The 16346-nt window shown below is 45.8% G+C and overlaps 1 long non-coding RNA gene across 1 annotated transcript in view; it reads right to left on the reverse strand.

Moving 5' to 3' along the window:
* Positions 1-16346, reverse strand: part of LOC135826985 (uncharacterized) — a 33672-nt gene that overhangs the window by 14370 nt on the left and 2956 nt on the right. Inside the window, exons 2-3 of the long non-coding RNA XR_010555354.1 lie at positions 10733-10843; positions 9946-10068 (exon numbers count right to left, since the gene is read on the reverse strand). This is a non-coding gene — a long non-coding RNA (uncharacterized LOC135826985). The remainder of the gene's footprint in view (positions 1-9945; positions 10069-10732; positions 10844-16346) is intronic.

Raw genomic sequence — 16346 nt, forward strand, 5'->3', positions numbered from 1 at the left:
AGAGATGCTTTGCATGCAATTCTAAATACATGATTCTCTTTTTCTTCAGTGGAGAGTAGCCACGGAGGGATCGATCTCTAGCGCTGGTTCGTTCCTGGATTGGCGATGACGTTCAAGAAATCCGTTTTGTCTCGAAATTTGAAACAAGCACGCGCGATGCAAGTCAGTTCAAGGATATGATTGACGATATCTCCTTCCAAACCGTTGACTCAAATCAAAATCGCCACAGCCTTTCGTTCTCGCTCATGTTCGCAGCAGAGATGTTCGTCAAAAACGTTGTCGACTGGAAGACGTAAAAATTTGCGTCCATGATCCACTTGCGCTGCTTCAGAACGAAGTGCTGCTCCGGCCGTGACTCAAGGACGCGGGGCTTCGCTTTTCTTCCGCGAGCTTCCATCGAAGCAAGGTCCATAACTCTCTATTGAAATCATGTGGAACATTGCCAATACATTCTGAAAACTTCTTCATAAGAACAGAAAGAAAGATACGTTGAATGTAAGCAGTGTTTTGATGAAACAAACAAGCCTGGAGTGGACTAGTGAAGTACCATAGTCTGATAGACATAGTGTTATAGACTGTAGTGTAGCCTGGGCAGCTAGGCCTATCAAACCTTTACGTGTTCAATAATTATGGCAAACATGTATATGAGTACATTGACTTTTGCACCGTCTTTGCAAATGCTTTTTGAAGTGCTGGTATGTAAAAGGTAACCCGTTTTATCCTGCTATCGATTATACATGTACCAACATTTCCATGTAACCGGCATCGTCCCCTCCCTCCATTCCTCTTTTTTCTTCTTTCTGTCCTTTCTACCCCTGTACCTGGTTCCTCTCAGACGCGTTTGTGCCGGCATGATCTGATGATAGCAGTCGGACTCGCCCCGCATCTCATCAGCACCAGTGTTCATTGGTGCCCTGCACCCCTGATCTTGAGTCCCCCCCCCCTCCCTCCTCCCTAGCCGGCTGCCCTCGGCGTTATCTCCGACGGGCTTGTGCCGGCATGATCTGATGATAGCAGTCGGACTCGCCCCGCATCTCATCAGCACCAGTGTTCATTGGTGCCCTGCACCCCTGATCTTGAGTCCCCCCCTCCCTCCTCCCTAGCCGGCTGCCCTCGCCGTTATCTCCGACGGGATGTTCGGGGGATGCGCATGTGCACAAAATTCATACATAATTATACAATGGGGCCCCAGAAAAAAATTACCAACTCTAGGAACCCCCTCCCCCCTTCAAGACTCGGTGCACGCCACTGTTAACGCCTACAAGAAGGTTGTATTAACGCCTACAAGAAGGCTGTATTAACGCCTACAAGAAGGCTGTATTAACGCCCACAAGAAGGCTGTATTAACGCCTACAAGAAGGCTGTATTAACGCCTACAAGAAGGCTGTATTAACGCCTACAAGAAGGTTGTATTAACGCCTACAAGAAGGCTGTATTAACGCCTACAAGAAGGCTGTATTAACGCCTACAAGAAGGCTGTATTAACGCCGACAAGAAGGCTGTATTAACGCCTACAAGAAGGCTGTATTAACGCCGACAAGAAGGCTGTATTAACGCCTACAAGAAGGCTGTATTAACGCCTACAATAAGGCTGTATTAATGTGTAACTTACAGGGGTCTGATAGGGGAAGTGAGGATGGTGTTGGCTGCACATCTGTGAGATTACTCAGTATGGCAGACGTCGCGGATATGTCTACCACTGTTACTGAAACGCCGTTTTTATTCAACATGATATGGAAAGAAGGAAGAATACAAAAATATACAAGATGTAACACGCCGATTAAATCAAAATGAAAAGTAGAAATAGTTTAATCTAAAGGAAAATCTTGATATAATTATAAGAAAGAGTTTGCTCCCCACACCGGAGCTCGCGCTATTCCGCCGACTTTACTTGACACTTGACTGACTCACGACTGCCATCCAGAGCACACAAGAAGTCCATCGAACCTTCGACTTGGCAAACCTGCAAGAAAGCACCACTCCCTGCTCAATACACAGTGTTTCGGGGAATTCACCCCACATCAGTTGAGCTTGAGTAGACTGGAGAGCACTATATTTATAAGTGGTGCACTTCAGGCACAATCTTCCTCAGCCTACTCAAGCTCAATTAATGAGGGGTGAATTCCCCGAAAAAACGGTGTATTTAACAGGGAGTGGTGCTTTCTTGCAGGTTTGCGAGTCGAAGGTTCGATGGACTTCTCGTGTGCTCTGGATGGCAGTCGTGAGTCAGTCAAGTGTCAAGTAAAGTCGGCGGCATAGCGCGAGCTCCGGTGTGGGGAGCAAACCCTTTCTTACAAATCATCGCCTAAGTCGCAACCGCTACTTCGAAAATCTTGATAATTGTATCAATATTGTGCGTCCCCTTACCCCGCCTAACCCGATGGGCCTTACGCTTGGATTTCCTCCAGAGGAATAAGTCGACATGCGGTGTAGGCTTCTTAACTGACTGGATTAACATAAGCGGTGGCGATGCGAATGGCACAGGCGGCGACAGCATCACATTCACCATCAGACGCCTGACGGAACAAAGTGAACATATGCCGCCAGATATCTGATATCAGACTGGTAGACTGTTCTGCATGAATTGCACACTGTTATGCAGCTGTCTCGACTTTCAGAGCAGTTCGTCGAATGCAATTCTTCGCTATGGCTGTAAATAGATTTGGACATGGAGGTTGTGGCAGGGCACCAATAAGGTACAGATCCGGGCTGAATAGGTGCTGCTTCCGTGTGTTTACCCTTCAGAATATCACGCACCGTTTCACCATCAATTTCATCGTCAAGTCGCAGTTCACCTCCCCGGTCATTACCACCCAAAAATTCACAAAGCCGACTTGAGTTTGCCTGATTTCACCCTTGAGGCAAAATCCCTGGCCATATCATTCATATTGGACTGACGAGTTCTTTTTGCCCGATCATCATGGTGGTAGATTGTTCTGCACTGATGACAGAGCTCCCAAATCTCCCAAATCTCGTTCCATAACACCATACGACATTTAAAACATGCTTCTGCATAGTCAGACCTCAAGCAACATGGTTTCTGTAACAATAATAATAATAATAATAATATTGTTTGTCTCTTGTCTCTTTCCCTCACACTAGTGCAAATAATATTAATAATAATAATAATAATTTGGAATCAATCCACCGAAGCCTCGGTCGTCCTCGTGGACACTTGATCTTTGACGTGTCGATGGCCATGGTTAGCACGCCATAGGAAGCCGTGCCCGCTAACAAGAGCTGTTGATATACCATTGCGACCTTTATAGCAATTCCTTCGTAAGGCCCGCCATGACCGAAACAGGAAAGGTAAGTTGTTGTTTGTGTCACGAAAGAGTTACCCACACCTCCTGTTGGTACTTGTACGTGGAAAGCATTGCGGCGAAAATGATGCAAAATGTACAGGTTCATCATAAGTGTTCTGAACAAATTCAAATGAACAGGTGTTAGATCACTTATGATGAAACCATCGAAGGTTGTTTCCGTGGGCTGTGGCAAATGCACAATCCGCCATTCATCCTGGCTTGATATCATAGAACCAAATCTAGAGCAGAACAGAGGTACTGTGACGCCGAGTTGCAACACTTCTCCAGGGTAGCGCCACACGTAGCACAATTGCACCAGAAACCATGTCATGAAAGGACGCTGGCTGCCGTTGAAGCACATCATCAGGCGCCATAGGAAGAGAACCCACCATAGATTGCCCTGCCACGACGGAAGCAGAGTCATGAACGGCAGACTCAGCAGGCATTGACAACTCATAGGCAGGGCGACACACAGAACCAGCCGCCTGAACAGCAACGTCCGACATATCGCCCACTACAATCTGGTTCTTAGACGCATAATGTTGCTTATTACAGTTCGATCTCAAATCAGATGATGGGTAAGCGCATGGAACGTCCGTTCCAGCACACGAGCTTCCAGCACCCCGTGACCTCATGCTCCGCAGAACCAAACTAGGAGGCGCAGAAGGGACATGAGCATCATCGACAATAGAAGTTCGAAGATATGAATAGCCAAAATTTCGACAACGATTATCTCGACCAGGGCCACAATTCTCACAGCACCTGCTCGCCGCAGCACGAGAGCAGGAGTGACAAGTGCCCCAAGTGCCCCTGCTCATAGCGCCGCAAGGCATTAACGTTGAAAACTGGATGAACGCGCAGAACCTGAGGGAGTTCCAGCTGATATTAGGTCGTACCTTCTTGGTCACTGGATATGGGCTGAACCAGTTAAGGCGTAGCTTAGTGGAAGGCTAGTTCCGAATTTCGGCAGTAAGGAGAAAGTCTTTGTACACCAACACTGTATCCACCAGCTTGGGCGGCAACCAAAGCGTCCTTGGCGACTTTCAGAGCGTCTTCCTGCACCTGAATCCAGTCGTGCACTGGGCCATACATTTCCTCAAGCGCTGTTCGTAGGACTGACCATGATGAAAACTGCTTGCCAGAATCGAGGGAAGCTATCAGCCACATCTTGGCATTTCCACTCAAAAATCTCACTGCATGGTCCACCATAGCTGCTGGTTCGCTAACTCTAAGCGATCTCATTGCCAGCTCCATGGAAAAGGCCGACTTTTGGAACTGAGAAGGTTTTCCATTGAAGATCGAGAGCCAATTGGTGTGTTGAGTCCTAGGCGAAGAACAGGGACGCTGAGGCAGCCGGCTAGAGGCAGAATTTCAATCACCACACGCTTCTTTGACTTCACGGATCAACGTGGAAAGGAAGAAGGGCAGGAAAGAAACAACCAGGCAAAGAGCATACAACGAGAAGTATTCTTGTTCAATCATCCTCTGCTACCAATGTAACAGTATTCTTTCAGAATCTCAGAATAAGACAACTAAACTAAACTAAGCAGTGAACAATATAGGGTGAACGCAACGCAGCTTCCAATCAGCAAGAGCCGCGGGATGAGGTGAAAGCTTGGCACATAGATAAGAATAGTGCGTGTTGACGAGTATGGTGCATACTGTTGGTGTAAAAGTAAGGTGTTAGATCTGGCGCATGCAGGTAGTGGTGGAGCAGAGTGTGGAGAGGAAAACTGGTACAGGCAGATAGTAGAACACCTCTTGTAGCGCTGAGGACATGTCCTCCATCTTCATTTTTGAGGTTTTCTTGAAATAAATTGTGCTTAATTTTTCTACTCGACCATGCTGCAATACGGCATAAGTGCCGAGCTATCTCTAGTACACAATCTGCATGTCAAAAACATCTGGCAACGGAAGATGCTCTCACTCTCGCTGCTAATCACTGGCTCGAGAACCGTTTTGATCACAAAGTTACTGGCAGTCCCCCCGTGGTTATGTCAAAGCCATTTGACCGTGTACTCGATGATCAGTTGTCGTCCGAAATGTATTCTGTTGGCCTATCTGGTAAAGCTTTGGAATGGTTCACGAGCTACCTATCTGATAGTTACCAGCAAGTTCGTATCGGAGGCACATTGTCCAAACCAGTACCTTGTTTCCGAGGTATTCCCCAGGGTAGTGTGCTTGGACAACTTCTGTTCATATTGTTCACTCGTCAACTCAAAGAAATCCTTCCTGGTAGCATAGTTCACCAAGAGTTCGCTGATGACATTTTCCTGGAGGCCTGGAGTCGTGTCGCACAAGCCGTGTGCCCATGTCTGACTGATGGACCCACTAGTGTTTTAGCCTGGTTAGGTGATCTAGGTCTACTTTCAAACACCAAGAAGACACAAGTGATGTTCATAAAGCCCCCCCCCCTCCCCCGCCGCGTGCTCTGCAAGACATCCACCATCCAATACATCCAATACTCCAGTACAGTGTGGTCAGAACGTTCTACAAGTTGTACATTGTGTGAAGTAACTTGGAGTTCACGTGGATGACAACAAGTCTTGGTAAGCTATGGCGGCATGGACATGGCTTGACAGTGAATGCCCACCGCACTTGATACATTGACATGATTCAGTCCACACTCTGCTATGCTAGCAATGCCTTCAACCCAGCTCTTTCTCAGCATGCACTTGGTCATCTGGAGCGAATGGCCAAGGCAGGGGTGCGGTCTATTTTGCTGGCACCAACTGCTACCCCTACCGCTCCTTTGCTTGCACAGACACGCAACCTTCCTCTTGTCCACATAATAAACATTTAGTACACGTCCATGGCTGTATCCAGTCTGCTACAAGTCCGCTTTTCGTCAATTTCGTTAGTCTAATTAATGCTGCATGCCCGCCTAACCGCCGCATAACTCGTGATCGTTCCTTCAATATCTTACAAATACCCTTCCTAAAAAGCCCTTATAGCCGATCATCAATCCAGTTTGTGGGAAGCGTATTTCGAAACAGTCTCGCGGCCGAACTGCGATCCATTGGAGAGAAGAAGCAGTTGCGTGATGCATTGCTCTCGCAAGACCTCCTTATTCTTCCAGTCGCCTAAACTGCTTATTGTACTGTTCCAAAGATCTGGATCTTACTCCTGCTTCTTAATCTATCATGAAGTTGATTGTTCCCACTAGGAACACACGCTTCTTGCCGAACTTGACACTTGACTGACTCACGACTGCCATCCGGAGCACACGAGGAGCACGTCGCACCTTCCACTCGGCAAACCTGCAAGAAAGCACCACTCCCTGCTCAATACACGGTGTTTCGGGGAATTCACCCCTTATCGGTTGAGCTTGAGTAGGCTGAGGAAGATTGTGCCTGAAAAGCACCACATATATACTGCTCTCCAGGCCAAACCATCACCAGGGATACAAACTTACAGAGACGCTGTGTTTCCAGCGCGACAAACACCTCGTGAAGCTCTAGGTAGCAGCGTGAGTCAGAGTCGCTGATGGAGTGAGTCAGTCAAGTGTCAAGTTCGGCAAGAAGCGTGTGTTCCTAGTGGGAACAATCAACTTCATGACTAATACCGCCGAAGTCGCAACTTCTAAGTTCGTATTGTTGTCCCTCACGCGGACGTGCGACTAGTTGTTGGAGGTGACAGCGTTGCGAATAGCTATACTGGCTCTCAACGTCTGTTTATCACAACTCCATGAGCGACTCTGACTCACGCTGCTACCTAGAGCTTCACGAGGTGTTTGTCGCGCTGGAAACAAAGCGTCTCTGTAAGTTTGTATCCCTGGTGATGTTTGTGCCTGGAGAGCAGTATATAAGTGGTGCTTTTCAGGGACAATCTTCCTCAGCCCACTCAAGCTCAACTGATCAGGGGTGAATTCCCCGAAACACTGTGTGTTGAGCAGGGAGTGGTGCTTTCTTGCAGGTTTGCCGAGTCGAAGGTTCGATGGACTTCTTGTGTGCTCTGGATGGCAGTCGTGAGTCAGTCAAGTGTCAAGTTCGGCAAGAAGCGTGTGTTCCTAGTGGGAACAATCAACTTCATGACTAATACCGCCGAAGTCGCAACTTCTAAGTTCTTAATCTATACTACATTATTATCTCCACTCGATCTCCCGTCCGTGAATGCTTTTCCTCCTCTCCCAATTTTATTTTTCCCCTCTCCTCTTCTAAGTCGTCTCCTTTGGAGAAGGCACTATTGAATGTTTGGTTAAACGACTATAAATAAAAACACAACTAACAAACAACAGCAAACTAACTTGCTGAAAAGATTACGTTTTTTCCTTAGTGGCTTAGCTGATACCATAACAATCGGTTTATCGGGTAACCGACTATTACTGTAACTACATCAGTACATGTACATTCTGTTTTACCAGTCCAACATCGCCAACGACGGAAAGTGGGCGCATAGATCCTACGATCTCGCAACAAGTCCGTTAGCATTTCGGACTGACCAAACGAATACAAACAAGACAGATGCGACCCACTGCACCTACTGACTGAGGCCAGGGGTGCAGATCGGCGGATTTCGACGGATGCGCTGACTTGAGGCGCGCCAACAACCCAGACGCCAAGCCTAGCTCGTCGTGGGGAAAACTGGTTCGGGAACCGTCAACAGAAAGGAAACACGAAACTGACGACCATCTTACTGTCTTCAGTACAACACTACTCGCACGTGGAGGCAACTCCAGCCCCTGTAGCTAGTGTAGACACATAATACTGAGCCTGCCAGTCCTACATGCTGTATGTAAGAAAAGCAGTAAGCTCAAAAGACGGTGATCGCGTCGATGTTTCTCAGATCGTGCTTGCACTTTTACACGTACATCGATGTTGCAAGTGTTCAGTCATGTACATATACATATTCATGTCGTACTCGTCACACATTCGGTGCATGCAAACTTTGTGCGACCCCCCAAAAGGGGGAAATCACGTGCCGAGTGTAAGTACCATTCTACTCGTTTGGCGACTTAAACCGATAAAATCAAAATAACCGCTGGATCTATTTCTTATCGAGTAAGTAACGAGTAATCCATATAATCCTTTCAGCACTGGGCCCGGCTGGGTCATACCTGGATAGGAAAGCTTGCCTCCTCGGCGATTTCTACTCCAACACTACTCCCAATGCTGCAGAACAAAGTGTTTTGTTGACTGTGACAAGTAAATGCAGTAGCGATCACTTGTCCCACCAAACAACAAGCTTCCCCTAGCACCAACAACAATTTTAGTTGCGACCGCTGACGCAAAAGTGACTGAAGTTCTGAGCACAGTTTGAATTTTATTGCAAGATGCACGGTGAGATTGCGTGCTTTGTGAAGCAAGAATGGCACTCATGAGAGGTGAAAGGCACGTAACGTCGTAAGTCAGTCTGTGGCCTAGTGTACTTGACCACAGCTTGTGCCTCTTTGCTACACGGGAATGACGAGGCGGTTCAGCTTAGTTGTCAACATCAACATGATCACTGAGATCCCAAAAAAATTGCCAGCCTCTGCAAAAACGCCGCCACCAACTTGCTGACACCTGACCAAACCTGTGCCGTGCATTGCGATCGTCTGGCCCTGCGAGTTGCTTTAGTGTCACTACCTACAAACATTGTCAGTCTTTGCTCGCCAGCTACTTGAACTACACTGTCAAACAAGTGTTTGAACACAATTTGAGAAGATGATTGCCACAGGTTCATGAATGAAATGTGGCTTGAACGCGCTCCACAAAAACCTTTTTTCATATCCGTCTTTCCTCATCTTTTACGAAACTCAAAGACGTTATTAGCTGACAGATATCGTTTTGTGCCTTGTTGTCGCACTATCTCACTGTATATTATCACTTGTGTATCATGCGATGCTTCAAAGCTATTCCATGAGAGAGATAAATTTAAAGAACAAGTTAAAGGTATGCACAACCAGGTAGACAGTCTGATGTAGAGACATATATACGACTTCTTGAGTGGCAAATGACATATATACGACTTCTTGAGTGGCAAATGACATATATACGACTTCTTGAGCGGCAAATGACATATATACGACTTCTTGAGTGGCAAATGACATATATACGACTTCTTGAGTGGCAACTGACATAAATACGACTTCTTGAGCGGCAAATGACATACATGTATATACGACTTCTTGAGTGTCAAATGACATATATACGACTTCTTGAGTGGCAAATGACATATATACGACTTCTTGAGTGGCAAATGACATATATACGACTTCTTGAGTGGCAACTGACATATATGCGACTTCTTGAGTGGCAAATGACATAATATACGACTTCTTGAGTGGCAAATGACATATATACGACTTCTTGAGTGGCAAATGACATATATACGACTTCTTGAGTGGCAAATGACTTATACACGACTTCTTGAGTGGCAAATGACATATATACGACTTCTTGAGTGGCAAATGACATATATACGACTTCTTGAGTGGCAAATGACATATATACGACTTCTTGAGTGGCAAATGATATATACGACTTTTTGAGTGGCAAATGACATATATACGACTTCTTGAGAGGCAAATGACATAATATATACGACTTCTTGAGTGACAAATGACATATATACGACTTCTTGAGTGGCAAGTGACCATAAAATCAGCAGATTAAAGATCAACATGGAAACCAACACCAATAGTCGTAGAGCAGCATACCTGTACATTGGTCCCCGTCTCCAGAGTAACCGACGTTGCATCGGCATGTGAAGCTACCATCCATATCATTACACGTGGCATTGTTATGGCATGTATGACTTCCACCAACACATTCGTCAATATCTACAGAAAGACAAAAGTAATCAATATTGTGGTAACTGTTGCATGTTGAAACACTTCAATACCTTGCTTAACCATTGTTGTCAGTGTGGGACAAACATTTATAACATTTCAGCCTTTGGTATAATAATCTTGACCATTCTCATCTCTTGCAAACAATTGGAGGTAAGGGCATTGGGTAGAGACTTCTATAGGCTCTGAAGGCTCTGTACTTACTTTGGCATGTATAGAGGTGTGTTCTAACAGTGGGTACTTACTTTGGCATGTATAGAGTGGTGTTCTAACAGTAGATACTTACTTTGGCATGTATAGAGTGGTGTTCTAACAGTAGATACTTACTTTGGCAAGTATAGAGGGTTGTTCTAACAGTAGATACTTACTTTGGCATGTATAGAGTGGTGTTCTAACAGTAGGTACTTACTTTGGCATGTATAGAGTGGTGTTCTAACAGTAGATACTTACTTTGGCATGTATAGAGTGGTGTTCTAACAGTAGGTTCTTACTTTGGCATTTATAGAGTGGTGTTCTAACAGTAGGTACTTACTTTGGCATGTATAGAGTGGTGTTCTAACAGTAGATACTTACTTTGGCATGTATAAAGTGGTGTTCTAACAGTAGATACTGACTTTGACATGTATAGAGTGGTGTTCTAACAGTAGGTACTTACTGTGGCATGTATAGTTCCATAAAGCACCGATACATCTATAGCCAGTGTTGCAAGTAAACTCTCCTTTTGGTGCATTGTCACAGCTCTGGGAACAAAATGTTGAATTGAGATCTGCAAGAACGAACACAAGCTAAATCATCGACGAGGAGACAATAGTCGTAAAATGGCAATAAATAAGATAAATTTTGCACTCATAACAACAGCAAAAATGAAGAAAGTCAAGTTCCATAACGTTTTATTGTGACTGTCATCAGTGGAACGCCGTCACACAAAAATGTAATAACTAAAACACACACTTATATACATGTAGCTAATATGGTTTCAGGTAGAAATACAGCAGCCAGCAAGTACAAAAAGCGAAGTTTGCACCTTTGCAATTTGTGAATATAGTGTATGTGAGAAAGGTAGTGGCAGATGAATGTGATACTGTGTGAAAGAATGTAATGGTGCTTGTGTATTACTTGAAGATTGTGAGTGATACAAACTTTTCTTTCTGTTTACATAGCACAGAGTCACGAGTACGAATATACACAGCTTCCAACACCTGCAATTGCTTGAAGAAACGTGCGCAACGAATAACACTAAACCAGGAATCGTCAAATACCTTACGACATTCTGGACTGGACACCAAATGCTTGTACACTGCGGACTTCTTCTTGTCAACATCAAACTCCTCCTCATCACTACTCTCATCCTCCACCTCCATTCCAATACCGCCATCTATCCCATCGTCGTCATATGTCTCCATCTCCTCGCGACACCGCTTCCCTCTCCTTGATTCGTTCCGTGCCGTGCCTGTGCTTTCTCCTGTGTCTCCTTGCCTTGTGTTCTCCACTTGTATCAGTCGTGCCTGTCAGTCGTGAAGGTACATGTACGTCTTTCCCCTTTGCTTTTTGGTGTCGGAGGCAGATGATGGAACCTATTGCGATGTTTCTTTCTGACCTGTAGTCAACAGGCCCGCGTCAGCTAGTTTTGGTGTGACCGTCAGCTGGCAAGTCGCTAGTCGCAAGGCACTTTCAGCGCAAGCCAAAAACAGCTGAACTTGGTGAGACCGCGGCCTTAAAAACAGAATTAGGATCGCTCGTACTTGGTCCGACTTATTAAAATGTGCGTTTCGCTTCGAACATCAACCAAACAAATTCAAATAATCTCAAGACGGAATAAACTTTCCAGCTATCTAACACTATCATTCAGTTGTCAATTTGTGATGTTGAAGAAGAAATGGCTCCAACTCCAAAGGAGGCAGCGGCTCAGGATCCTAGTCGACTCGAGCATTTTGCGTCCAAATTTTGTCGTCAGAGGACTCCTGTTGCTTCTCGCGCAACACAGAGAAGGCCTGGTGCTGAAATCAACACTCCGCTGCAATGGGGGATTGTCAAGGAGTACCAGAACCTCCTAGGCGATCGTTCTCGAGTGCCTCCTGGCGGATTGAAATCGCTGCAATCGCTGTTTCCTTGGCAGAATTTCAGCAAACACGTCATCCAGAAACTCGTGCAGAAAGCACCAGCATCGCTCCGTCCAGTTTGCTGATCTCTCGCAGTCGTTCACGATGTGGCGGCCGACGAATCAAGATCACAGAAGAAATCGTCGAGAAGTTGATCGAAATAAATAACCGGCCTTGAGGTCGACTTTCAGGCGACAACCTGGCTGGAAAACTGAAGCGCAGGAAGGGTGAATTATCCGGCGGATACGGTGCGGAGTCCTCGGATCCGCGCGAGGAGCCGCGATCGCGATGCGTCACAAGATCGCCAGTCTCCGGGGCCAGTGGATTTGTGAAACAGGCAAGGAAGAGCATGCATGGTCTGACTGCATGACATGTCGACACAGATCAGACTCAGTATGCGCGCGGTACACGGTGGTCAGAAGTGATTTTTTATGCGTGGTGGTTTATTTGTTCGCCTCATTTGAAGGTGTGGTGGGAGCTTCAGGCGAAAACACCTACAGCCACCATTCTGGTAGTCGCACTGCACGAGGAGGAGGCGAAGTCGATCGTGGAAATCGTGCCTATGGAGTGAAAAAATCAAAGAAGCGCAGTGTAGCTTGGAGGAGATGAAAAAAATGTCGACGTTTTGCAGGTTGCCGCACTTGCAGATGCGCCCTGAGACACCAGCAGCGATGAAAACTAGAAGGTCAGGTCAAGAAACGACACAGTAGTTATCTATCTACCGTCTCTTGGTTGATTTTTTGGTAGAGGTGCTCCTTTGTACATATGCTTGAGTTTTGAAGTGAAGCGCACATTTTAATAAGTCGGACCAAGTATTTTGATGGCTTTGTTGCACTGCATTTTCTGCTTCTTTACTGGTAGAGGTAAGATGAAAAACCCACTGTATACATTGTCAAATTTGCTAACAAATATGACATTTCGGTCGACATGTTCTTGCAACTTTGCCTCTAGATAAAGTCATATCACAACGAGAGAGCTTGGAAGCTCAGGGCCCTTCGCTGTGCTTTTTTGCCTTGATGACCTAGACAAAAAAAGCATAGGGTTGTTATAAATTCTTTAAAAAAATCCTTTTTTAAGACATAATTATCCTGGGTTTCGAACCCGCACTATCGCGCGCCCTGCATGCATCCCCCGATACACTTCGCATAAATACTAATTCTTCAAAGTTGTTTCACATTGTGATCTTGCATTTGAAAGGCCTATTTGAATATGCATTGTGGCCAGCCGTCTTTGATGGCATGGTACGGTAGTGGATAGGTACGGGACATTTACGATCGAGGGTAATACAACACCGTCTCCCGTACCGTACCGTACCATCAAACAAAGCTGGCCACATACAGCTGCCCGCAATATTTAAATAGGGCTTTCAAACGCAAGATAATAACATGAAGCAACTTGGAAGAATGGGTATGAATGCGAAGTGTATGGGGGAATGCATGTAGGGCGATAGTGCGGGTTCGAATCCCAGGATTTGCCTGAAAACAAAATAGGAAAAATCGAAAAATTTATAACATCCTATGCTTTTTTTGCCGCCAGATACGGATAGCGCCAGGCGTGACACAAACAAACAAACACACAAACACACAAATACCAAACGAGAGAGCTTGGAAGCTCAGGGCCCTAAGCTATGCTTTTTTGCCTTGATGACCTAGACAAAAAGCACAGGGATGTTATTAGTGTTGAAACGATCTCACCGGATACTCGTTAGCTCGCTCGCCAGAAACTCGGCTCGTTTGTGCGGCCAGCTCGTTTGCACTAACGAACACCGTACACCGTACTCCGTACACATGGCAGTACATGTCGACTGGGGAGTCGTAAACTATTACTCCCTGGTCGATCGAGAGTCCAGTCCCGCGCAAAGTGAAAATCACTCGCAGGTGACTGTATGCCTGCACGACACTTGAGTTGTTTCAGTTGTCGTGGCAGCTTTGGTGGACTCTACTGATGTCTTGTTCCGCATCTGCTGACCTGTCGCAGGATATGCTTCAGTCACCTCTCCATTCGAGTGAAAGTTACGCTCAGTCGTTTGGAAGTTTTCTCCCACGATGCAGCGAAGACCAGGGCTACTTGCAATCTTTGCAAAACGGTCTATTCTTACAAAGGCTAATCGACGACGGCGCTGAAAAGACATCTCGACACCAAACAGCAGTCCGAAGTGAAGCAGCAGCAACCCCAAATGCCGGTGGTGATAATTCAACCAGCTGAAAAAATCGAACTAATACTTCGAAAAAAAATATTCAAAAAAATAATCATATTTTGCCACATCAATGAAACTCGTTAGCGCGCTCGATAGCTTGCTCGTTAGTGGAACTGATCGCTCGTTTGTTATAGATACGCTCGTTTCAACACTAGATGTTATAAATTCTTATAAGTTTCTACTTTTTGTTTTTAGACATAACCTGGGATTCTAACCGGCACTATCACCCTGCATGCATTCCCCGATACACTTCGCATACATACTAATTCTTCAGTTGCTTCACGTTATGATCTTGTATTTGAAAGCCCTATTTGAATATGCATTGTGGCCAGCCGTCTTTGATTGTACGGTACGGTTCGGGATAGGTATGGGACAGGTACGGGACAGGTACTGGACAGGTACGGTCGAGGGTAATACGACACCGTCTACCGCCTTGATGATTTCAAAAAAAAAAATATTTTATTTTATTTATGGATTCCCCAAAGGCCGAGGCCTAAGTCGAGGGGGTCTCCGTTCATGGCTTGCTGGGAATATATCTGCACAATTATAACATATAGATTGAGAAGAGGAAGGGTTATAACAAATGCATACTGTATAAATCAGCCATACCATTCTTTACTATGTTATAGAAACTCTGGAAGGAATGAAACCAGCGGGTTCAAAGCGGGTGTTGGCAAAGATGGTACGGACACGAGACACAAAGCAATGACTATTTTGGGTGGTTCTAATGTCAGTGGGGAGAGAATTCCAGGTGGCAGCGGTAACAAAGAGGAAGGTGGCACGCGAGTAGCTGTTCGCCCTGGCATGCGGTACAAGTTGGAGAGGGCGCCGCGCGCTGGTGGAGAGACTATAGCCCAGCTCCATAAGGGCAGTGGTCTGGTGGTGGTCCAGGTGATGGAGCTCCCGGAGGCACTGGATGTGTCGCCGCCATGCCAGACTGGGCCATTGCAGGTGCGCGAACAGAGATGCCTTCGGTTCAGTAGCGGAGGGAAACACACCGTACTGTCTCAAGACGATGCGTGCCAATCTGGCCTGCAGACGCTCAAGCACCGCCGCATGGGACGCAGACAGTTGGAACTGCCACAGTGGCGAGGCGTATTCGATGGTGGGTCGGACATAACCAGTATAAAGCCGGTTTGTAACTTCCGGCGTTAAAAAAAAGAAAAAAGGGATGTTTCCTATTTTTTCAGGCGTTACCTGGGATTCGAACCCGCACTATCGCCCTACATGCATTCCCCCATGCACTTCGCATTCATACTCATTCTTGCAAGTTGCTTCACGTTATCATCTTGCGTTTGAAAGCCCTATTTGAATAGTGCGGCCAGATGTATGTGGCCAGCTGTGTTTGATGGTACGGTACGGGACAGATACGGGATAGCACCAGGCGTGACACAAACACACAAACACACAAACACCAAATTAAAGCTGTGTGGACCCTGGCTAGAGCCAGACGTTACTGAAGTAACGTCTTTTGCATAGCTACGGGAATAACATAGTTTATACTACCAACAGCCCTGACAGCCAAATGTATAATGATTGCTCATACCAGCGCACTCGCATGCATTATTCATACATTCCATATTAGGCAATGCTCAATGGGCTTATTGGGAATACCAACTATACTACGCCACTGCATAAGTCGGACTTTACCCTATGATCGAAGCACCGCATTCCGGAAGCAACAGCAGTAACTAAGTTTCAACATTCCAATGTACAATGTACACTGACACAGATCCACTCAAATCCAATATACACCAGCAACAGCAATGACGAAGATGTATGCGTCAAGGGCTTTGAACATTGTTAAATGGACGATCCAACTCAGCAGCAGCATTAGTCAACCCGTACATAATTAGCTTTTCTCTTCTTTTCTTCTCCTCCATTCGCTCACAGTCGACACGTTGCTACCCGTTGTTGCCATCATATTATTACTTCTAAAGTAGTATTATTGCATCATATTATTACTTCCAAAG

This window comes from Sycon ciliatum, chromosome 11 (assembly GCF_964019385.1).
Source record: "Sycon ciliatum chromosome 11, ocSycCili1.1, whole genome shotgun sequence".
Classification (NCBI taxonomy): Eukaryota; Metazoa; Porifera; class Calcarea; order Leucosolenida; family Sycettidae; genus Sycon; species Sycon ciliatum.